This window comes from Triturus cristatus, chromosome 3_2 (assembly GCF_964204655.1).
Source record: "Triturus cristatus chromosome 3_2, aTriCri1.1, whole genome shotgun sequence".
Lineage (NCBI taxonomy): Eukaryota > Metazoa > Chordata > Amphibia > Caudata > Salamandridae > Triturus > Triturus cristatus.
In genome coordinates this window covers 1,044,101,268-1,044,125,878 of record NC_140584.1, presented here as the reverse complement: position 1 = coordinate 1,044,125,878, position 24,611 = coordinate 1,044,101,268, and the positions used below count along the sequence as shown (strand labels likewise).

General features: G+C 43.5%; 1 protein-coding gene across 1 annotated transcript in view; it reads right to left on the bottom strand.

The window, feature by feature from the left end:
- RNF43 (ring finger protein 43) overlaps positions 1–24,611 on the bottom strand; it is a 385,455-nt gene that overhangs the window by 354,396 nt on the left and 6,448 nt on the right. The gene's annotated exons all lie outside the window — the stretch shown is intronic.

Below are 24,611 nucleotides of genomic sequence, written 5' to 3'. Positions count from 1 at the left end.
CCTAATAGCGAGTCGCAAAAGACTATTTTGCAAGTCACAATTTTGTGCGAGTCACAAAATAGTGTTTGTACAAGGCCATGTAGGTTTTTGCATGCACAAACGGGTCGCAAACCAGTTTGTACATCTGGCCCCAAGTGGACTGCGGCTGAAGTCTCGGGCGAGAGGCCTGGCACAGGGCTGAAGCGGGGCCTGGAAGACAGACGATCGGCTAGGACCCCGAGGTGATCCTGGAGACCTGGGCTGTGGAAGGCTGGCCCGCGGGTTCAACAAGAAGGAGATCAGTGGACCACGGCCTCGGATTGTTGGCAGGCGTGGTAGAGGAGGCAGCAGGGGAGACCAGGAAGGGAGCTGCATGGGGGCTGTGAAGTGTGAGACTGTCCTGAACTGCTACACCCCCCAAAACTAGAATTGAGGGATGCTTATTGACAGGGAGGTCCAACTCTGAACATAAAATCCCCTGGGAGCGTGGGGCTAATTTCCGGGGGTTAGCGATTGTCTCCCGGAGTCCAACAAGGTGATGTGTGCCAGGCACTATCCAGACTAAAGCTCCAGGAGGATATGAAAGTCCAGGAATGGCAGACCGCACCAGGGTGACGGCGTCCCCTTGCAAGCAGAAGTCATAATATGCACCCGCGGCATGGGGTTTTGGGAGGTGGCTGCCTGAGGCTTTGTGACTCAACGCCCCTGGAGGGATACCTGGGTGAGACACACCTACGTTTTCCAGAGGCGAGTCCAGCAGATTTCTGGCCTATTGGCCCCCAAGTGAAAGTCCACGATGGTGAAGGACAAACGATACCGGGCAGCACAGGCCAACAAGATTCTGAATTATTCACGCCCTCTACCCCTGGGCCACAGGAGACAAGTATGGCAGACCACGGTGAGGCAGCGTGGTAAACCGCAGAGTCAGCCCCCTCCTTAGTGGATGTGCTGGCAGCGATTGAACCTACCCGGGATGAAATGGTGCACAGAATTGACTCCGTTACCATTGAGGTCAAGTTGCTGCCTGCGACCTGCGTAAGGTATTGAAAAGAGTGACCACCACTGAACAAAACGTGGATATGCTGCAAACGGAGGTCCTTTCTCGAAGGAACACTGTCCTAGTGCTCCAGAAACATGTGGTGCAACTGGATGACCGGGCAAAGGACTCTTAAGGAAGGTCACATAGGAACAACTTACGATTTGTGGGTTTCCACGAGAAGGCGGAGGGACCCTCGGACGAGTTGTTCTAAGGAGAGTGGATTGTAACTGTCCAGGCTCCCAGGAGACTCTCAAAATGTTTTATTGCTGAGCGCGTCTACAGGGCTGGTGCGCCGCCAAGCGCTATGATTGCCTGGCTTTTCAGCCACCGGGATTGAGACGCTATACTGCAAGCCACACTTACCAAGGGGGCCATTGTTCTTTGAGGGCCATCCCATTTCAATCTATCCTGACTACACACAGCGGGTCCAGGATCAACGGAAAACATTCCTCAAGGTCAAGAAACGTCTCCGGTGCCGTAATCTAAAGTACAGCCTTTTCTTGCCAGCTAAACTGCGTGTTGAATATAATGGAAAAGCTTGTTCTGTGTTTTTCGGCCACGGAGGTGAGTGACTGCCTGGATATCTGAGGACAGCCGGGGGTCTGCTTGGTGCCCTCAACAAAGTCATCCCGATCGCCAGTGTCGGGCAGGTCCGCCCGTGATCAGAGGCGGCTGAACCACTAGAAATCAGCAAACAAAGAGGAGAACCCAGGGCGGAACCAGGTCTGTTCTGATGGGACGCTGCAGGCCTCGGAGACAGTGCCGGACTCGGATGGAGCAACCCAGGACTGAGTAATGGATCCAAGCTTGCCTAAGGGTGCAGACACTTTAAGCATCGACACACACGGATATGAGTGCATGTCTCAGAAAAGTGAACTGCCGGGCCTTATACCAGTGGGAAGATGAGCTGAAATGTTATGGGAGGAGGATTGTTGCATGAGGGGCAGTATAGGGGGTTTACTCCTCCATATGTGGGGGGAAACACTGTTGATGGCCACCCCCAGAGGTTGATAACAGAGTGGGGAGTTGGAGGTCTCTGCCTCACACCCCACCTGTTATTCAACCACTAGCGTAGCACCAAGGTTTGGGGATTGCTACACCATACACCATGAACAGATCTGAAAAAAAACACGATCTGAGATCAATGGAGATGTGGGTTTTTGTTATCTTTTGTTTGGGGTTTAGAGGGGTCATGGAGCAGCATATGCATCCTTAATGTGTACACCCCCAATATTAACTGCCCAGCATTCTTAACAGCAGTGATGGCAGCAGCAACCACCTACTTAGGTGCAGCAATAATCATGGCGGGTGATGCTGACAGCGTTCTGGATGGAACATTAGACCGAGAACCCCCTGCGCGCATTCTAAACCCCAAAATGACTGGGACTCTAAGGGACATCATACATGACATGCAGTTATGCGATGTATGAAGTGATTGTTAACATACAAAGAGGCTGTTTTCATGTCATACCCCGGCGACCGGTAGCTTTAGCTGGTTCGACTACTGTTTCCTCTCACGCAAGCTTTCTCCAGAGGTGGAAGGAATAACTCATTTACCGAGATGTCTCTCAGAGCACTCACCTGTGTTGCTAAGTTTTGAGGGAACCCAGGTACGCCCAGCAAACCCGTGATGGCACCTCAGGGGTCGAAGATGGAGTTTTCTTCAATTAATTTTGTTAGTCATCAAGCATCTCAATACCTCTCCAATAGAACATCAAACATCTCCGTGACCCTTCAGCATCACCTCATGCATCCCAGTGACCCCTCCAGTATAACTAACATTAAATGTCTCAGGAACCCTTCAGCATCACATCAAGCATCCCAGCATTCCCCTCCCCAATATTACAAGCATCCCAGCAACCCTTCAGCATGACATCAAGCATCCCATAGCAGACCCTTCAGCATCACGTCAAAACATTCAGTTGACCTTTCTATCACCGCAAGTACCCAGGTGAACCATCCAGTATAACATCAGGCATCCTAGTAACATGTGGCATCTCAGTGATCTATCAGCATCAAATCGGGCATCTCAGTGTCCTCAGCAGGAGAACATCAAGCAGCTCAGTGATCCCCCATCCAGTATAACATCAAGCATCGCAGTGATCCCTATTCTATCACACCAGTCAACCCAGTTACCCCTTTAGTATAACCGGCATCTCAGCGATCCCTCAGCATCACATCAAGGATCATAAAGGCCCATCCAGTAGAACATCACGCATCTCAATACCTCTCCAGGAGAACATCAAACATCTTAGTGACCCCTCAGCAAACATAATTTCTCCCAGGACCACATCAAGCGTCTTCAGTGACCCCTCATGTAGAACATCCAGCATCCATGGGACCACCCCCTCCAATATAACATAATCATCACAGTGATCCCTCTTCTGTCCCACCAAGCTTCCTACTGACCCCTTCAGTATAAATATAAAGCATCGCAGTGACCCCTTCCCAGTACAACAAGCATCCCAGTGACCCCTCAGCATCACATCGATCACCCCAGAGACCCCTCAGCATCACACCAAGCATCCCAACGACCCCTCAGCATCACTCCGAGCATTCCAGCGACCGCCCAGCATCGCAGTAAGCACCCCAGAGACCCTCCTCCAGTATAACGTTAAACATCCCTGTGTCCACCCCTGCAGTATAACATCAGGCATCACAGTGATCCCTCTTCTGTCACACTAATCATCCCAGTGACCCCCCACACTAAACATCCCTGGGACCCCCTCTTCTATCACATCAAACATTTTCAGTAACCCCCTACAGCAAAAGAATCTCAGCGACTCTCAGCATCGATTCAAGCATCCCAATCACCCCTCTTCCATCACATTAAGCACTGCAGTGAACCAGCATCCTTGTGGCCCCTTCAGCATCACTGCTCAAATCCAGGTGACCTCTCCAGCAAACTGTCATTCAGCACAGTAATCTCTGCCATGCAACATCAAGTAATCCAGAGACCCTCTAGTATCCCTCCAACATCACCATGAACTCTTCATCATGCCCAGTATCCCAGTAACCTACGCAATATTAATGTCAAGCATCACAGTGATCCCTTCAGTAAAACATTAAGCATCCCAGAGAACTGTCTAGGATCGCAGGTATGCTAGTGACACCTCCTGTACATCAAACACATCAGAGAACCCTAGTCTTTCACATGAAATAGCTGTGTGGCCTTTCCAGTATACCATCAAGCATCTAAGACCCCACCTGCGTCGCATCAAGAATCTCAGAATACACTCCAGCATCATATCAAGCATCACAGTGACCCCTCCGCTATCACATCAAGCACTGCCATTACCTTCGCACCATAACGTCAAGCACCCCAGTGACCTCTCTAGGATAACAACAAGTATCATAGAGATCCATCTATATGATCTCTTCAATATCAAGCAGCACTGTGACTTCTCAAATAGTGCAAAAAGTAGTGGTTTTTAACCTGTGGTCCGGGGCCCCTGGGGGTCCGCAATGGCTACCCAGGGATGACTAAAGAAAAATTAAATAATGTCAAAAGATTGATAAAGTTTATATATATATGGAAGCAAAATGTAAAATTGAACATTTTTAAACATTTTGTAAATGTGTCCGGAATTTGAACTTGGAGGCTAAAAATTAAGGTGGTATCCTCAAACTTATTTGTAAGAGCAGTGCAAGTGAATAAAACAGAATGCAGTATGGACAATGGGTAGCCTCATTTGAAGTGAGAAAAGCTCCCACCTTCCTATTAAAATTAAAAAATAAAATCTTTTTTACATTTGTTGTGAATTAAATAAAATATTTCAGCATTTGTGTGTTTGATGAATACTGGTTTCCATATTTTCGTTGATTGTGGATCAATTCATGAAAATTGCTTGGGTCAGGATCATCGGATTCCAATATGACTCAGTGGGGGTACTTAGATTCCAGTAATGATTAAGTTTGGAAGTCCACAGAAGGCAAAAGTTAAGAGCCACTGGAATAACATATTGCTGTGATCCATCTAGAGTGATAGCAAACACACCAGTGGCGTTCTACTAAACCAAGCATCCCAGTGAGCCCTTTAATATCTTATCAAGAAGCTCATAGAGATCTCCAGGACCACACAAATACAAGCGACAGCCAGTATCACTTCAATAATTCAAGTGATCCTCGTGGCTGTTAGAATAACAACAATCTCAGTGCCTCCCAGCATATAAACAGTAATATCAGCGAGTCATAATATTAAATTAAAAATCCAACAGCAACCCCAGTATCACACGGATATTCTCATTGTCACATCAGCAATTTCAGAGACCTCCGTATCACATCAATAATCTCAATAACTACCAGTATCGCATCAGCAATCTCAGAGTCACAGAATCTCACCAAAAATCCCATCCCACCCCCAGTATCACGTTAATATTCTGAAGGACAGCTATATCACTTCAGTCAGTAGCACATCAATTATATAAGAGATCGCACAGTATCACATAAGTCATTTCAGGCACCCAGTATTAGAGCAATAATTTCAGTGACCCCCACTCTCTCCATATCAGTTCGTTAGTCTAAGCCACCCCCAGTAATATATCCATGTTAGTGACAGTATTGAACCAAGAATCCCATAGCGGCCTTCAGTATCGCAGAAATGAGCTCACAAGTGTCACATCACGATTCTCAATTCAACACCCCAGTATCACATCAATCTCCGTGACTGCAGCACCACATCAAGGTTCTCCTAATGACCTCCAGTTTTACATCCATTTTTAGGTCTCGCCTGACCCAGCGCATGCGCTGGTCTGGCGAGACTTATTGAGAGGGCTCCAAAAAGTGCTACCAGGCAAGCCTAGAGCTACAGTGCATGTGCTTTGATGTTTGATCACTTTCCCTTCCGCAGCCGCACGGCCGCTTGGTATAGCCAATAGGTCTCGCTTTTGGGACCTTATAAGTATTTAGTTATGCAACTGTTGCATGGCTAAACACTCACAAGGTCCCAAAGGCGAGACCTATTGGCTATGCCAATGCTTGTTTCAGTGGCCCTCAGTATCTCTTCAAGACTTCCCCAGTGATCCAGTGTTATATCAAGAATCCCATCACACCGTTTTTCTTTTGCAAATCTCTTTGATTTTATTTTTTCAATATACACATTTTCTGCATGCAAGCAGTATCAGACTCTGGTTTGTATCACAGATACTGTAGTTGTATGCATCAACGTCCCAATAGCCGTATTCAGTCAGTAGAAATACAATAATATACAGTAGCTTGAGTGTAACCATTACTCACATTTACTAATCAAACTAGAGAGGAAACGAGAGGGGTGGGTAGTGGAACTTTGGTGGGTATCTGTATTCTAATATTGGAATGGTTCTGTTTAGAGTGGGTGTTTGTTGCGATCGGGGGAGGGTTGGGAGAGGGGGTGTTGGATCTTGATTGTATTACCTTTCATTTTTCTTGGGTACTACTCTGCAAAATGTCACAGTCAATGATATATGTTCTGATTGTGCGGATGTCCCTGGGGTACAGGGCCCTGCAGTATATGTGCTGCTTGACAAATAAAATTTGTTTAAAAAAAAAAAAACTAGAGAGGAAACAAGGAACATAGGATCAGGACAATTCTCATGACCATATAGTTCTAGTTATCATGTACATCAAATATGTTAATACACATCTATTACTGTTGGCCTTTACATTTGGTAGCATACAGACGAGGCGAGAACATCAGTATTAGTATATGGCCAGTGTGTGTCCATAGAATAATCAGCTAAGGCAATTAATATAGAGAGAATTGCATGAACTAATAAAATAAACCCAATAAACATATGAAACAGATGTTCAGCCCATTGTGTCCCATAGTGTCAGGTATACACGATCTTGAGTTGCTCGTTTCGTCAGTGGTCATCAGCCACCCCCTCACCCCTGAGGTGTGTGCCAGTTGCTTTATCACACCTTGTGCTTCGCTGCCACTCCTGTGCTGCTTCAGCCCCTATATTACTTTCCACACCATATCAGTGTTGCTCTGTCTCGCCGTGGGCTTCTGTACTCCCCGTCTCTATGTTGCTCTGTTTCACCATGTGCTTTTATACCACCAGTGTTGCTTTGTCTCGTCGTGTTCTTTTCTGCCCCTTCCATATTGTTCCCATACCCCATGTTGCCCCCATTTTTGCTTCCTTGCCTGTGCCCCTTCCTGTTTTTTTTCTCCCTTTTAGTTACTGATTCAACTTGGAACGCTAACTAAAACTTTTTTTTAAACGTCTGTCATTTTTAGGCACTCACATTCATGGTCTGTGTGCTTACAAAATGGCGTGGCAGTCTGTTTCAAAGGATCACCCTCCCCCCACCCCCGATTCTTTAGCAATGCTGGACAGCATCACGGATGCTATCCAGCATGGGTAAAACCCATCGTCAAAGCCAACAGGTCCCAAAGGCGAAATGTATTTGCTTTGCCGATGCTTGTTGGTTTTAGTTAAGCACTCTATGAGAGAGCATGTGTTTTCGACCTGTCTCCTTCATGTACTTTTCTTCTCCCTTCTACTCTGTATTCCTCTCTCTCTCTCTCGCTTGTATGCTTCTCTCCGGACCTTACTTCCTGCATTATCCATAGAACCATACATGGCTCTGGCCCTCCTTATTGGAAAGACAAATTAATTCCCTATAATCCTATTCGAACCCTCAGGTCTAGTGGCCAACTTCGCCTTAAAGTACCAACTATTAAGAGGAGCAGACAGGGTGGTAAGGCCCTGTCTGTGGTGGGTCCGACCCTATGGAACAAACTTCCTCTTGCATTAAGGCAATGCTCCGAATTTTTGGTTTTTCGGAAAAAACTCAAAACATTTTTATTCTAGTAAATTCCACCTCCTCAGTACTAAATACTTAGTGTGTTGAGACCCATGATCTCTCCCGTCTCCTGCAACCGCCAACCTTTTCCCCTTTTTCTTCTTCTGTGCGCAGAGATACTCTTACACAAGAGCCGATTCTAGCGCGGTATAAACTTATAAATAAATAAATAAAAATTAGTGCTCATGTGCTTTTCCCCTACGTTGCTTTCTTGCTCTTGTTCTTCTCCATCGAGTGCGGCTTTCCCCTACTACCCTCTTGTACCCCACTGTTGCCCCTTCCCACTTCCTGTTATGCCTCCCTTCCACCAACTGGCCAACTTTTTCTTCTTATTATTTTTTGAGAGAGGTCCGGGCAACAAATTGCTGCAGGCAAGTCTGCCTTAAAACTGATTTTGTGCTACTACATATTTAATTTATCGATCCATCTCAGATAGGCAAATATTTTTTTTTTAAATGGGTCCCGTGTCATTCTATAGATACATATGGGTAATGGACCATGCATACACCAACGAAGTGAGGCAGCAGCATAAATAGCACTTTTTTATTTTATTTAAACGTTTTGCCATGCTGCACTTTAAAGCATTAGCAACACCAATAGGTCCCAAATGCAGGACCTTTGCCTTTGCTTATTAGGACTTGCTGTGAGGGCGACTCCAGACGCCTCTACGACTCCACTTGTACTGCTTTAAGAGCAAAGGATCATAGAAGGAGTCTGGGAGAGAGGAAAATCCCCAGCAGAAAACAAAGGAAGAAGGAAAAGTAGTGAGCAAGATCTAGCTAGAAAAGGAAGAGCATGTAGATTAAGGGGCTAAAGATCAGACAGATTCAGAGAAAGTGGCATAACACCCCGGTAAAGAAATAATTGAAGGCATCTGTGCTGGGACAGGGCAACGTGCCAGATAGGCGGGGGAAAAAACAACACAGCAATTTCAGAATACAATCACAGAACTTTAACAAGTACTATAGATACCCAGTGAATCTTCAGAAATACTGCACAAACTAAGTCACATTTTAAAATGTGTGCAATTACACAATGGCAATTAATGCCACCCGCTGGTATATGAAGTACCTTTTATTTTGGGAAGATGCAATTGATATTTGAAAAGAGGGGTGTCAAGCTGAAATCTGGAACCACCTCCCACTGACCTTGAAAGTGATGAAGGCGACCTCTTATTCCGGAAACCCCAGTATCTTTATTTTCATCAGTTTTAGACTTAAATGTATCTTTACAGGCAAGGCTTTAAGTGGGCCGGGTCTCACCGGGTCCGAGCACCGCCAGTTTTTTTAAGGAGGCCTCGAAACGGGGCTCTGTTTTGTGCCCTGGCACAAGCGGTCCGTTTTTTTTCCAGACTGCAGTGACAGCAGGCACATTCATGTGCACGTGCTCACACTGCTCACTTCTCACTAGTGGAGAAGTTACGGCATGACGTCATGCCAGGTGAGCGTTGTAGGGGAGTAATTTTTCTCTGGATTTCCCTTCTCTTTTTGAAACTCAGGAGCAGCAACATTGTCATGGTGTCACCAGGGCGTTAAGAGGAAGCTTCCTCAATATTCTACTTGTTGTAGGTATGATGTTACTTGTTGTATCATATATGTGGATGCAATGACAGAAACAGCAAAATACAAGTCAGGCAGCGCACTATGCTAAGCACAGATTTTTTGCTTACCTGTTTTTAAGCCATGCCCTTAATGACAGTCACGCCCCTTTGAGAGACCCCCCCCCCCCCCCAGTTTTTTTAATCCACCTAAAGCCCTGTTTACTGGCCTCACTGATAGAAAAGTAGGGATGATACCGATACTTTGTGGGTCACAATCTATCATTTTGCTGTCAGATCCTTTGGGCCTACTTGGTGTTCCAGTTCACAACCCATTATTTTGAGTCTCACACAGGTATATTGGAGACACACTTGTATTTTGGGGTCACAGGCATTTATTTGGTGATCGTACACACTGGCCTCTAATGCCCTATACTCGTCATATAACACCACCTAGTAACGTACTAAACTTCAACAAGCATTGGTTAAGCCAAAAGGTCTTTTGTTGGCTAGCTGGAGTGATGCTTATTTTATTTTTTATTGCAAGCAAAGACCACAAAAATAGAAAGAAAAAACTGAAAAAGAAAACCTAATGCTGCCTAAATCTGGGAGCTATATGGTTATAAATAGAAGAGATATACATGTTTAAAAAATAATCATTGCATATAATATCAATAGTGAAGTATGTGTGCTCCAAAGCAGGCAGGTATACTTACAACAGGAACAGAAACCTTCTTTATTTGCACAAAGGTCGCACTGGATTTAAGTTAATGGAACCCAAAGACATTGTTTGAATACACAAGCATAATTAAACAAAAGTAATTAGAAAAAAGCATGCAAAAGAAAACAAGCATTTGCAATGCAATAGGTCTCGCATTTGCGAGAGTTTACGCTATTGGCATAATAAATGACAAAGCCCTTTATTTATCGGTTTTGATAATAAACGCATAAATAAAAGGCATTGTCATTTACAATGCCAATAGCTCAAACCCTTATAAATGCAAGACCTTTTGCATTTCAAAGAAGCGGCCGCCATTGTCGCAGATTGCTTGGAAAGTGAAGGCACGCTGAATCTTGCATGAAAGCATGTCGTACCTGCCGTAGGAGAAACTCATTTAAGAAAATAGTGCTTACAGACTAAATAAGACGTACTGTGTAACAACCGAAGTAAAAGGGCCAGTCATCAGGGGAGGTTACAAATGAAGACAAGATGGTACTAAGGAGGGACTAACAAGCCATTAACGAATAAGAAGCCAGCATTTACAAAGGACAATGACACAAGCCAATGAGAAATATGGGCGGAAAGTGGGCGGGGCTTCAAGTCCAAACTCAAATACGAATGCCTCGCAGCGCAGAGCATGTGCTGCCCAGGCTCAACCTAAAAAATAGTATTGGTGCAGCAGTTCATGCACTGAAGCACACTTCTTGAATGAATGTGAAAAGATCACGGAAAATGCTGCACTCAAAGTACAAACGAGCCAATGGCTGATGTGAGGTAATCTACTGTATCATGCTGTATATGCTTTAGTAGGGTGGGGGGGAGCAAAATATGAATAACGGTTTAACAGACCAATCTATTGAGAAGGCTGACTCAAAGCCCCCTGAATGTATGTATTTATTGTCTAGTCATGGTTTTTTTAAAGACATTGGGAGGGTGAAATAACTAAAGCGGTCTGTAAGTCAGCTTATCAAAAAAACACTTCGGAAAAACAGGGTCTAAGGGAAATTTTTAATGACCTGCCGAAGTTCTAATCCCCACTCCTAACTCAATCAAACATGCAAGAAGAACTGGGGGTCTAGTATCAAACAGCACAAAAGATGAAGGATATATAGTCAAAGAATCAACACATCAAAACTTAGAGCAGAGCATGGATTTCCATCAATCTTACTCTCAGGACGGAGCATGGATTCTCATCAATCTGGCTCTCTTGATCATTTATATCATTTGGTCATCCATCCAATATGGGAGGTCTGTCTCTTGATCAAAGAGACTGCCTCACTGGCAAGCTCTATTGCTCAGAATAACTGGTGGAATTAGACCTCACATGAAAGAAAAAGATGCTTGAGTCCATGGTGGATGATCCTATATAGTGCAGTGCAAAAAAAGTGAATGAAATCTAAAAAAGGTTATGCAGAGAAGAAACTTCTACGGATTATATCTGCTCCTCACACCTTTGTTAAAATCAGTGCAAAAAAACTATAGAAGTACTGCCTCGTGACTGCTATTTGTAGGTCAACATGTTTCAGCCATCCCTCCCTGATCAGACGATACCTGAGGCAACGACGGACAGAGCGGGGCCTCATTCTCCTGAGACAGGTTCCAGGGTAGGTGAGGTGTAATCCCAGATCATGTTGGGTGATGTTTGCACCTTGTGATTCGGAGGATTGGAACCAAGGAAGTTGTATTAATTCCAACCTTTATTTATCACATTTCATTTGAAATCTGTTTTACACTTCAATGTTGGCAGTGTGAACGTGGGTTGCAGTAGCATGGTTTTGACATACACAGGTCCTGAAGAAAGCCGTGGGTAGTATACCCGGATGGCTGAAACATGTTGACGTACAAATAGCAGTCACGAGGCCGTACTGCTATAGATTTTTTGCACTGATTTTAACATCCGTAGAAGTTTCTTCTCTGCACAACCTTTTTTAGATTTCACTCACTTTTTTTGCACTGCACTATATAGGATCAAGAGACAGACCTCCCATATTGGATGGATGACCAAATGATATAAATGATCAAGAGAGCCAGACTGATGAGAATCCATGCTCCGTCCTGAGAGTAAGATTGATGCAAATCCATGCTCTGCTCTAAGATTTGATGTGTTGATTCTTTGACTATATATCCTTCATCTTTTGTGCTGTTTGATACTAGACCCCCAGTTCTTCTTACGTGTTTGAGTAAGTCAGCTTAGTCAGAATTAAAAAAGGTGGTTACTTTAACAATAGCTTCTTAGGTTGAGCCTAGCGCAGCGCACATGCGCTGCGCTAGGAGATGACCTTTAGAAATTGGACTGCTCTTTTCCACACATTCGTGCATGTGGTGGCATCCACCTTGAGGGAGCGAGCAGCGGCGCGTGCAGGGGCCATCTGTTTTCCAATTAGCTTCCACTTTTGTGCTTTTTCAAGCAGCCGCGCGCGCAGGGGCCATCTGGCTTCATGTTGTGACACTCTGTTGATGCTTCTTTTTTATTACCCCAAGCCGCTGACTTGTGCGCTCATGTTTAGACCGTGCTTTTGGGATGTTCCCATTTTGTGTGCGCACCACTCGTGGGCTTGTTGATTTTACTTTAAGTCAACCGCCGGTTTATGTAAGTTGCCTCTCGGGCTGTTTCGGAAGCGTTTGTTTTTATTAATAAATATTTTTAAAGCGATCCGGGTCCGTTCCGCTGAGAAACCAGTAAATATGGTTTTTATAAACGTAAATATTTCTTTATTCTTCTATTTTTTTAATTTCTATGCAGACAGATACAAGTTAATTAACGTGAAGCTTTTACAAGGGCATATGAAGGACATCTGGACTTTGCGGTCACACGGCAGAAATGTGCATTTTAGTTAAAAATTACCGCTGTAAGAAAAGCCCATCTGTAAATACGCTGCCCACCATTGGAGATACAAGGTCAACTTTAGTCTACACAACACCGTACATTTAAAATTAAATAGAAACGAAGGGTCAGTGGAACTTGTCAGCGACGTGCCATTTAAAGCAGCGTTGGCATTTAGCACCCAAAAAGATGTTCGCCCTCATTCTAAGCACAGACAGTTGTGGCACCAGCAGGTACGTGAACAGAAACCAGGGCATTCGCTGCCGCGCCAATGATCACACGGTTTGGTAAAGCGGAGAAGACAAGAGGTCCGATTAATTGCTCAAGAGGCGACAATGTAAGCCTTGAGTGTCAACCTCACCCGTCGACGAAGAAAGCTCCTTCATTGAGAACATTGTGTGGAGAGCAATTTGCCGAACCCCAGATACTGAAAGAAGTGAAGGCGGAAAATAAAGAACCCAAGCTTTCTGCTGAAAGACATGAAGACATAAAACAAAACACCCAAGCTATTATCTGCTGTCTAAAAAGTACACCCGAAAATAGAAATTGTCAGAGCTCGAAAATAATTATTTTTACTAATTGCTCTTGTGCTGTCCCTCCCCCTCCTCAATCGGAATGAGGGACACAATTAGGTCAGAGACATTATTTTTCCATGCTGGATAGAGTTCAATAAGCTTCTATTTTGGGAGTGGGGCGGCTCAAATTAACGGAGACGCATCTCGCGTAGTCCTGCGTCACCATCAGTCATGAACGATAAACATTCCAGAGTATCTTTTTGGTTTTCGAATCCATTGTGATGTTACCTTGATAAAAACAGATTACGAGGTTCCTGGATTAGACCTACTGTGATTTAATTCACAGAACGTGACAAGCTATGACGTATTTCGATTGATGAGACAGATGATTCGCAATGTGCTGTGACAACTCTCGGACGACACCTATGCGTAGATCATGCGCTAGATAAAACGGGCTTCGAAAAGATCTGGTTGGAGGTCTAATGAGACCCCCGCTGTCTAATACAGATTTTGGATGAGATGTACGGACATATTCCACTGGTTGAGACACATATCCGCTGTGACATCCGCTTTCCAGTGCAGATTGCGACATCAAGTTATTAGCACGTGGGACTCCTTCCGCGTGCACATAGTTAAGCCTATTGCTCTAATTATTCCCATCTCTTCCACTGTCCTCAGCCCTCTACACTGACGTCTCTGGCACAGCTACCGCTCCTGCTGGTGCGTTTGACTCGTCCACTACTGCCTCTCTTCTCTTCCACATTCGCTCTTATTCTTCTCCCCAGGGTCTTTAACTGCTGCTTTCTTACACCTCCCCCTTATGTTAACTCCTCCGATGGGTGTTGTCTCAATGTGTTTCTTCAACAGGAACATCCCCTTTCTGTAGTCTTACCACTGTCTCTTCTGCTTACCCTCTTTCTTCCAACAGATGATGATCACTATGTGCGTTCATTGAATAAAAATCTAGACATTGTCCTAGCAATACCATCTGAGAGACAAACCGACAGTTTGGGGAAAGAGCAGCTGTACCCACTAACCCCACCTCCATTCTAAGCCAGAGCAGATCCTAATGGAACCTATGGATCATGACTCGTACTTCATTGGCATAGCCAATAGGTCTCTCCTTTGGGACCTTAAAAGTATTTAGTTATGCAGCACAATATACTTGGTGCAACAACATCAACTGTTGCATGGCTAAACACTTATAAGGTCCCCAAAGGCAAGACCTATTGGCTGTGCCAATGCTTGTTAGCTATGACATCAGTAATAAATCTGTCACAGCAACACTCGTACACGAAAAGTAGAATAATCCAAATTCCTTCAGAATACGCTGTGGGTCCAGGGTTGGCAGCAACACGATCCCAGCTCCTCGCCAAATTTCTGTAGTGTGTGTCTCTGGAAACGTTGAATGTAGATCCTTTATCTTTATTGCCAACCCTCAGGACATCAGCATGACTCTCAACGAGAGCGTAACATCTGCCTTTAACATTCCATACAAGGATTAATATAGATAGAACATAGAACTAACAAGTGTAAACTCTATCTTCTATATTCTACAAAGAACTCCTAATGAAAGAAAGTAAATACACTAGAATGACAATTTACCACATACTACACATCCTCCCCCTTGTAAAATAAAAACAAAACAAAAAAAACTTTATTCACGAACAAAATCATTAAAACAAGAAGGTTTCTTAATAATTCTTCCACTGGAGGTTTTCGGGTCATTATACAAAGAATAACCTTCAGCAACCAAAGGAGATTGAACAGTAACAGACTGAGCGGTATCTTGTGAAATAACTTGAGAATCTGAGGAAGTTCCTTCAATAGGAATTGGTAGAGAATTATCTTGTGCTAATGCTTGAGAACTTGAAGAAGAAAGATCATTGGAACTTGAACACAAATCACAATCCAATAACCACAAATAACTTTCGTGAGGAGAAACAGTCAGATGAAGACTAGAAATTTTTTTTATTGAGGGCTAATCTAATAACTCCTTTGGGAGTGTTTTTTTGATAGTTTGACACGAACCCATTGACCAACAGACAGATTAGTTTGTTTGCTACCATGTTTCATTTCAAAATAAGGCTTATTTTTGGATTGAGACATTTTAATGTGATGTTTAATGCAATCCCAATCACAATAAACGCATTTGCTTCTATTCATCCAACTAGGATTCTCCTTTGAAAACTGAATCCTACCCCTCATGATAGAGAAAGGACTGCAACCAAGGGAAGAATGACTGGTCACCTTTGTAAGACCAAGTCATTTTCATCAACTCATTTTCTCAAGACAAGTTAGATTTATAGGAAAGTTGAATAATCCCTTTAATAGTTCTGTTAATTCTTTCTACTACACTGTTCCCGCTAGGATTATAAAGTGCAGAAAATTTTTGTTCAATCCCAGAAGAAGTTAAATACTGGACCATTTCATTGGATTTGAACTGAACCTCATTGTCAGTGAGGATGGACGCAGGAAAACCTTCCCTAAGAAACACAGCATCCAAAAACTTGATAACAGAAAGGGAATTCACACTTTCAACAATATTCAACTCAAACCATTTAGAAAATAGGTCAACGAGGACAATAATATACTTGGTAGAACCATCTTGCCATGAAATAGGTCCCATGAAATCAAAAGCAACCTCTTGCCAAGGAGAATTTGGACAATGTAATGGGAAAGAGGGTGGATGGAGAGTTTCATGAGATTTGTCTGTAACTTCACAGTTGACACAATCTCTAACAAAACACTCTACAGCAGTATCTGCACCTGGCCACCAATACAAAGCTTTGAGTCCCTGTTTAATGCGGGTGATGCCAGAATGACCATCATGACAAACTAATTATTTTCTTTCTTAAGGAAATGGGAGGTACTACTTTATCTCCTCTCAAAAGAAATGAATTGACCATCAACACTCAATTCATTCCTCACCTCCCAGAATCCTCTATGTTCATCAGTAAGATTCTTTCTCTTAACATTAGACCAACCTTTAATGACTTTGGATTTGACATCAAGAACAATAACATCCTCAATTTCAGCATTTATCCACTCCGAACGTTCAATACTCCCTTGTAGCACATCAACATAAGAGACACTTGCAACAGAAAACTCATCCCATGAATTACAGTCTCTCTCAGTCAAAGGTAAAGCCATTCTGCTTAGAAAATCAGCTGTTCTATTTTTTACCCCAAGAAAGTATTTAACAGCGTACAGAAAATCTTGAAGTCGCATAGAAAATATGACAATTTTAGAAGTAGCTTTAGCTAAACCTTCCGTAGTAAGAAGTTTAATTAAAGGTTTATGATCTGATCTTAAGACAAAATGCCTGCCCCATAAAAAAATTCTAAGATGTTCCATAGCCCAAACGCAAGCTAAAGTCTCCCTTTCAATTACCAAATACTTTTCTGATGGAGACAACGACCTAGATGCAAAAGCAAAGACAACTTCATTATGGTCTCAATCAATGTGAGTGAGCACAGCGCCCAAACCTTTCAAGCTTGCGTCAGTGGTGACAAAAGAGAGAGCTGATGGATCAAAACCTTGTAGATTAGGGGCTTTACTGATAGCATTTTCAATAGCTTGAAAAGCTTGTTGGCATTCAGAGGACCAATCAAAACTGACTTTATGTTTTAATAGTAGCCTCATAGGATGCGTTTTCTCTGAAAAGTTCTCGACGAACTTAGAATACAATTCAACTAAGCCCAAGAATGATCGTAGATCATCCTAGTTCTTAGGAAATAGGGCATCAACAATAGCACGGATGAGTTTAGATTTAGGTTTGATAACATTATGGCTTACCTCGTGACCTAAATAAGTTACACTGCGTTCAGCAAATTTGAATTTTGAAATTTCGCCAGTTAAACCTTTGGACGTTAAAACCTGTAAAACTCTTCTTTATCTGTCATCATGTTCAGGTTTATCATGACCCATTACAAGAATGTCGTCCTGAAAGAAAGTAACCCTCGGCATATCACCAAATAATTGAGTCATTAACCTCTGAAATACAGCGGCCGCAGAAGCCAAACCAAAAGGCATTCTGCGAAATTGGTAACAACCAAAAGGGGTACAAAAAGAAGTGACATTTCTGCATGACGGGTGTAGGACAATTTGGTGATATGCCGCAGAAAGATCGATAGTGGAAAACCACTTGGAACCTCTGGTCATAGAAAGCATTTCATCAATACTCGGAAGAGGAAATTTATCCACTATAATGTTCTCATTTAGACTTCTGAGATCAACACAAACAAATGTTTCCATTGGCTCGTCTAGCAACGACCAACGGAGAAATCCACTCAGAAGCCTCGATAGTCTCGATAATACCTGCATCTTGTAATTTTTTTAACTCAAGTTTGCCCTCCTCTCTGGCAATCAACGGAATATTGCATACTTTGTGAATTTTGGGAATAGCAGAAGGCTTGACCCTAATAAGATGGGTGAAACCTTTAGTTTACCAATTTTTCCATTAACCACTTATTTAAACTCATCCAACCCCCATTTCTTAGTTTCCTCGCCATCACAAGCTATTAATATTTGTTTTGGATTATTTGGGTCTAGAATAATACTTAAAGCTCTCTGGTCCTTCAACCCTAGAACTGAAGGACCATCAAATGCTACATACAGTTTACAGAATGCTTGTCTCCCTTTAAATTGAAAATTTAGTAAGCGAAAACCTAACATATTTATCTTTTCACCTGTTAAGCTTTCAGGATTTATGTCCGTAGGCTCTAAATGTGTACCTAAAACATTCACAAACTTGTCATCCCAGATAGAACGAGCAATGATTGTGAATGGAGATCCAGAATCAGCAGCAACCTGTAAAGGAATTCCTCCAAAACTAATAATGCACAAAGGTTTGTTTTTATCAGTGTCAGTGATATTAAGAACAACACTTTTCATATTGAAAATGGAGGTGGAACCTAAATGAGATCTTTCCGAATCCTCTGAATTAACTTCAGAAGAGTCTGAATTCTCAGTGGGACAAGCAACGCGGTTATATTTCTTTTTCTTTTATTTTCTACAAACCTTTGCAAAATGGCCAACAATACCACAATTAAGACATTTTGTAGATCTTGCATAACATTTGTCTGAACTAGCATTATGCTTAGTGCTACCACATCTATAACATGCAAAACTAGAAGCACTTCCTTGAGATTTTGGTATAAATTTGTCAGGAAACTTGTGGTGCAAAGTACGTTTTTCTACAGGAGCAGTAAAGTTAGACTTTCCTTTAGACTTGGACGAAACTAAGCTGACAGATGGTTTTTCTGTACTGACAAATGGCCTTAGCACTTCTTTCGGAAAGTTCAGCCTTTTTAATTAACGTAGTAATATCTTTAAGGATTGAGTCTCCTTCAATCCATAGCTTGTATTGAATACTTTTATTTATTTGACAAATAACTAGTTGATCTCTTATCATGTCGTCATGAAATACTCCAAATTTGCAAAGGACTGCAAGAGTTTTTAAAATAGAAATATAATCTTCAATTGATTCATTCGGTCGTTGCTTTCTTTTGTAAAATGTGCGTCTAGAAATGGCTACGCAAGCAATAGGAGAAAAATGATTATCCAAATCTAAAATTGCACACTTAAAAACATCAACATCTCCTGCTCTCTCTGCTTTCTGCATTTGGTTATAAACTCTTAGACCTTCAGGGCCAAGGCAAGGCATGAGAATTCTTTTTTTTCTGTCAGGGGAAAGAGTACCACCATTATCTTCTAACGTGGCAATATAATTAAGAAAATACTCCTTCCACTTTGTCCATTTAACAACGGGTTCACCAGGAATGGTGAGGAACTCTTTTGGCATATTTAAATTAATGACAACCATTAAGTTGTTAATATCATTTGCGGTTATTGAAGTGATCGGGTACAGAGGCAGGCGCTTGGTAAATAGCAGAAAAGTGGCTTTACCAGGTAGCACTCATATTGCAGCTAATGGGAGTTAATGGTTGCCCCATTGATCTAAACTCTTTAATGGCAGTTCAAAATATATTCCCATTATTTTGACTAGTGGCATTAATGAGTGCATCCCAGTACTTATTTATTAACTGTTGCTTCCTATTAGCAACAGCCCACTTATAGGCCAACCTTGAGCACTTGATCAGTTTGTTACACCTGGGATTTTGAGATAGGGCTTTTGCGGAGCATCCTGTTGGCAATACAGCACTCCTGATTGAACCATCTAGGTTCATGCTGTACTATAAAAATGGTTTTATACAGCAGGGATTTCTTGGCTCCGCTAAGTTCAGTGAAGGCGGTAATAGCCTCAGGGTGTGGATCCAGGGCCTCAAGACAGATATTAATGAGATTCATGTTACCCTTAACCATTGAACTGAATAGGTCGGCGTTGTTAACGCCTCGCCATACCAGTCTGAGGTTATCTGTAGATGGTAATAGATCCCTGGCACCGCATTCTATCTGTGGCATTGGAACTGGAGCCATTTATAATGTTACTTGTATTGGATTGTGGTCCCCAAAGGTTGTGGCCATTATCTCGGCTTTAAGCAGGGTAGCTTCTAAAGCGGGGGGAGACAAAAACATAGTCAATTGTCGATAAGAAGCCCCTCCCTCTAAATGTCGGTTCGGGGGGGAGGGCATTGTCTTTTGGGATTGCAGCAATATCCATAACATTGACTAAGTTATGGATATTCAGATAATCCATTAGCTCTCTACCCCTATTACATATTTCTTCACTGCTATGTGGGTGTTTCCTTACCCGTGATTGAGATAACTTAACATTAAAATCACCCCCTAGACAGATACCCGCTGGCTTAAAAGAGTCTTTGGATTTTTCAGTAGATGCAATAAAATTAAACAGATTTATAAAATGCGTATTTGGGACAGAGTGAAAATCATTATTATAAAACTGTATTATCGGAAAAGAAATTCCCCTGTTAAACAACATACATTAAAATTATTATCTGTGCATACAGTTTTATGCTACCCGCTGTCTCAATGTTTACCCAGATTGATAAGCCCCCAGACGGTCGACCGTACCTGGGGGTTGTGGCTAAAATATTATGGCATTTAAATCCCTCAATGTACAAATCTTGAGTAGACCATGTTTCCTGAAATAAAAGAATGTCTTGGCCTTTAATAAGTTGTACCCAGTCTGGTTGGTGAAGTTTAGAGTACAGCCCTGCAATGTTCCAGCTTAGGATGCAGAGGTCTAAGCGAGCTGTAACCTTCATTTGTGTATGGGGAATAGTAGACTCAGTTACAGGCAGGGCATAAGGTGAGATAATAACAGAACCAATGTTTTCCCCAAAAATTGGCAGTCAGTCCTGGTATCTAGTCCAGACAGGGCCTGAAACATATTAGGAGTGGTAAAAGTGGGCTTGTAGATACGAGGGGCATAACTTGGTTTGTAAAAATACCCACGGGGTAATGCGCATATATTAGAATTATTGAATGTAGTAAATTCGTAATCCCTTAGTAGGTATCTCACCCAGGATGGTCTGCGAAAGTTAATAACAATACAGTCCCCTTCAATATTCTTTTTAGATGCTCCCACCCAACTCTGCGTGCCATAATAATATCCTTTATTTCGGATGCATGAAACCTCCTATGCCTTGATAGCCAGTCCGCACATTTGTTGCGTAACTAATCTCATTACTCATGCTGATCCTTCTTCAACCAGCACAGAGGCAAGCAGCGAGTGGCAGACTCAAAACATCCTGATTTACCACCGGGCAGTTAATGCTTGGGGCAACTGGAACATTGTTGCTCGTGGTACTAAACAAACTGTTCTGGTCTAATCCATTGGGCCTGTTTCACCTATTAACGTCAACCCTAGTAGGGTGGATATTTGGGACGGTTATAGGTTTGGGGGGGGTACGGTACCATGTCTATCCAAGGGCAATTGGGGACAACCCCTAGATTGATCGTGTGGCACGCACGGGGTATTTATGGGAGTAATGATTCTGGTTGTTTGTGACACAGTTTCAGAAATTGGGATACTCCTTACTATGCCTTCGCTTACGTTTGCCCCGCACCCACCCTCATGGTCAACCACCATTTGTACATTTCTCATCAATTGGCCAGCCCCTCCCATGAGTATAGTCAAATTGTCTAAGAGACTCTGTATTAAGGAAAACTTTTATCAATAAGTTCAGTGATTTGTTTAGTCACCAACACCGCGAGAATATTGGCAACAATGTCCCCATAATTCTCAAGGCAAGGTGCTGCTTCAGTCTGTGTGCTAGTAGAGTTGCTCAGTTTCACAGTTTGTGTGGGTGCAGAGGAATCGGGAGCTTAAGCTATATCAGAACCTGATGAAGGCTGTATCCAAGTGGAAAGACATGTTCGGGTACGAACAGGGGCACTGCAAGTATGCTGCTTCCTTTTACTGCAAATTGATTTCCCAGGCCCAGTCTTTCTTTTCCGTTTTATAGCGAGCATTCCTACTGATGTAGCAATGTTAATAACAGTAGGCAGCTCTGCTTCCTCACTTATGACTTGCCTACTTGCACCCCCACAAGCAGTTGGAGATTGATAGCTCCCAATACCCTTCGGCTGCGAGCGGGACTGGTCCTCCGTATGGTCTGGAAAAGTGCCTCTAAAGATTGTAATATCAGTCCGTCCCTCAATACCCATGGACAGGCATCGCTCCGTAAGCTCAATTTCACTGGAGACAATACTAACGGCCCTTTCAAGCATACTGTCAATGCTGGTAGTTATGGGACGTGTTGGTTGTAATGTAGTGCGTTTCCCCATAATAACAGCTTAGGGATGGCAACGCGAAGTCAATGCCAGTCAATAGCAGGCTTTTGAATAGAGCACTCACCCGTATTGTCACCGTCTTCCAATGCCACTTAAAGGGGGATGGCCCAGCCTCGTTCGGTCTCTGACGGGCGTAGACGGGTCCGCCCGGGCACGCCCATGAGCGTCCTGTGCTGCGGGAGCCCGCTTCAGTTTTAAACACGCATCTGGGCGCGAGATGTCAGCGTCGGCAGGCGTGGCCAGCCGTTCCCTCACGGCAATGAATTACGGGCTTCCCACGCTGCGGAAGCCCGCTGCAGTTTTAAACGCACCTCCAGGCGCAAGATGTCGGCGGGCGTGGCCAGCCGTTCCCTCACGGTAATAAATTACGGGCTCTCCGCGCTGCGGGAGCCCGCTGCAGTTTTGAAAGCGCCTCCGGGCGCGAGATGTCAGTGTCAGCGGTGGGTGGGCATAGCCAGCCGTTCCCCTCACGGCAATGGATTACGGGCTCCCCACGCTGCGGAAGCCCGCTGCAGTTTTAAACGCACCTCCGGGCGCAAGATGTCAGCGTCAGCAGTGGGTGGGTGTGGCCAGCCGTTCCCCTCACGGCAATGGATTACAGGCTCCTTTACAAATCATAATGTTCACGTGTGTTTGCTTTTCACCGGAAATCTTTTGGTTGTTAACAGAAAACGAAGTACGGACTGGAGCACCGCAACCTCGGTGACATGGAGTTATCTGGTAACCTTCCCCAGACCATAGATGGATGTCAAATTAAAGGCCAAGACTAAAAAGAGGTTACTGGGATGCGGTACTGACATGTATGAGAGCGCTGTATACTATAGAGGTGACTAAAACGCCTAAGTGGTGTCTCCTGAACATATGAGTAGAGTCAGATTTAAAAAGTATGGAATGCCTTTGGGTGACATTGGGGTTCATGGTTGCTAAGCGCAATATTGCTAAAAGGTGGAGGGTCGTGTTGATGCCAACGCTGAATGAATGGAGAGCAGATATGGACTGGTGCGTGCCTGCAGAAAGAGGAGTATACGAGAGTAGAGGCTGCCCACAAAAAAGGACAAAAATTTGGGGGAACTGGAACGAATTTCAGGGAATAATATGCAGACCAATTGTTCAAGCAAGGCAGGATCTGAGGGTTGAAGAGTGCTGATGAGTGAGACGGCTGTGCAGGGATGGGGTGAAGAAGAGGGATACAATTTGTACAGTTTTATCAACTGACTTTTCACCCACTGTTGGAATGTAACTTTGATGCAAATTGGGGGTAAAATATGTAATTTGAAAGGTAATGCTTGCTTTTGCAATAAAAAGATTTATAAGAAAAAAGACTGAAAAGAGGCCATGACGACACAGAGAAAGTTGGCAACCTAAAGATAAAGGAGACAGTACCATGTCATGAAGAAATTGAAGGACACCTCTTTCAAAGACCCCAGCTAAATTAAGAATCATAGGTCCCCTCTTTCAAGTCCTTCAAAGATCGAACTTGTTTCACCTGCAAAGGCAGACAACACTCCTGCAGGTTCTCACTGTAGTTCTGTTCACTGTACTTCTGCTCAGGGCCGAACTAAGAACACAAAGCAGTCCTGGCAATTTTATCGGACCGGCAGGGGAGGGGTGTGGGGTGGGAGGCAGCAAGCGTGAAGTACTGCTGCCTAACTAAAAGCACTTCTGCTTTTGTTACTGGGGGTCGATATTGCAGCACTACTGCAAAACCAGCCCCCAGTACCAAAACCGGTCCCTCTGCCCTCCACAAATCGCCTCACACCCACTCCAAACAAGCATTGGCATAGCCAATAGGTCTCGCTTTTGGGACCTTATAAGCATTTAGTTATGCAGCACACTATCCTTGGTGCACCAACATCAACTGTTGCATCCTGTGATTCTGGGCAAATCACTTAATCTCCCTGTGCCAGAATGTGTAATGTAAATACGGTGCTCGTGTAAAGCGCTCCAATACCTTCGGGTCGAGTTCCCGCAATATAAATATGCACACAAAAAAAAAGCACTTGATTTGGGTTTAAATAAAATCGGAGGGCTCCCTCCTGTATCAGGTGTGTTGGTGTGTATGCAAGGCGAAGGTTCAGGAGAAGCCGGAACAAATCTTGGCGTTGCTGAGAGGTGTATTGAGTACCAAAGTTGAGCTGTCTTGATTCCTCCTCATGCCTCTTTCTCTACCTCACCACCATCCACCTCATGTCTTTTTCTCATTCGTACGCATTCCTTTTCATCCGTGATTATTAGGGCACTTTTTCCTATTATCTCTTTCCTCGCTTTTCTAGCTTTTTCTTGCTCTAGGTCTAAGACTGATGATGAATGAAAAACCTTGTCCCCAAAAATTAGTGTTGGTCCACTGGACTTGAAACCACCTCCACACATTTATATCACTCGGTCTGTCCATTCCTCTGTGGGTGTCTGGTCTTCCATCCACAGACCTGCCAACCTACAACTAAATTTCCACCATGAGAGGAGGGGGCATGGCCTTAGGGGAACAGGGC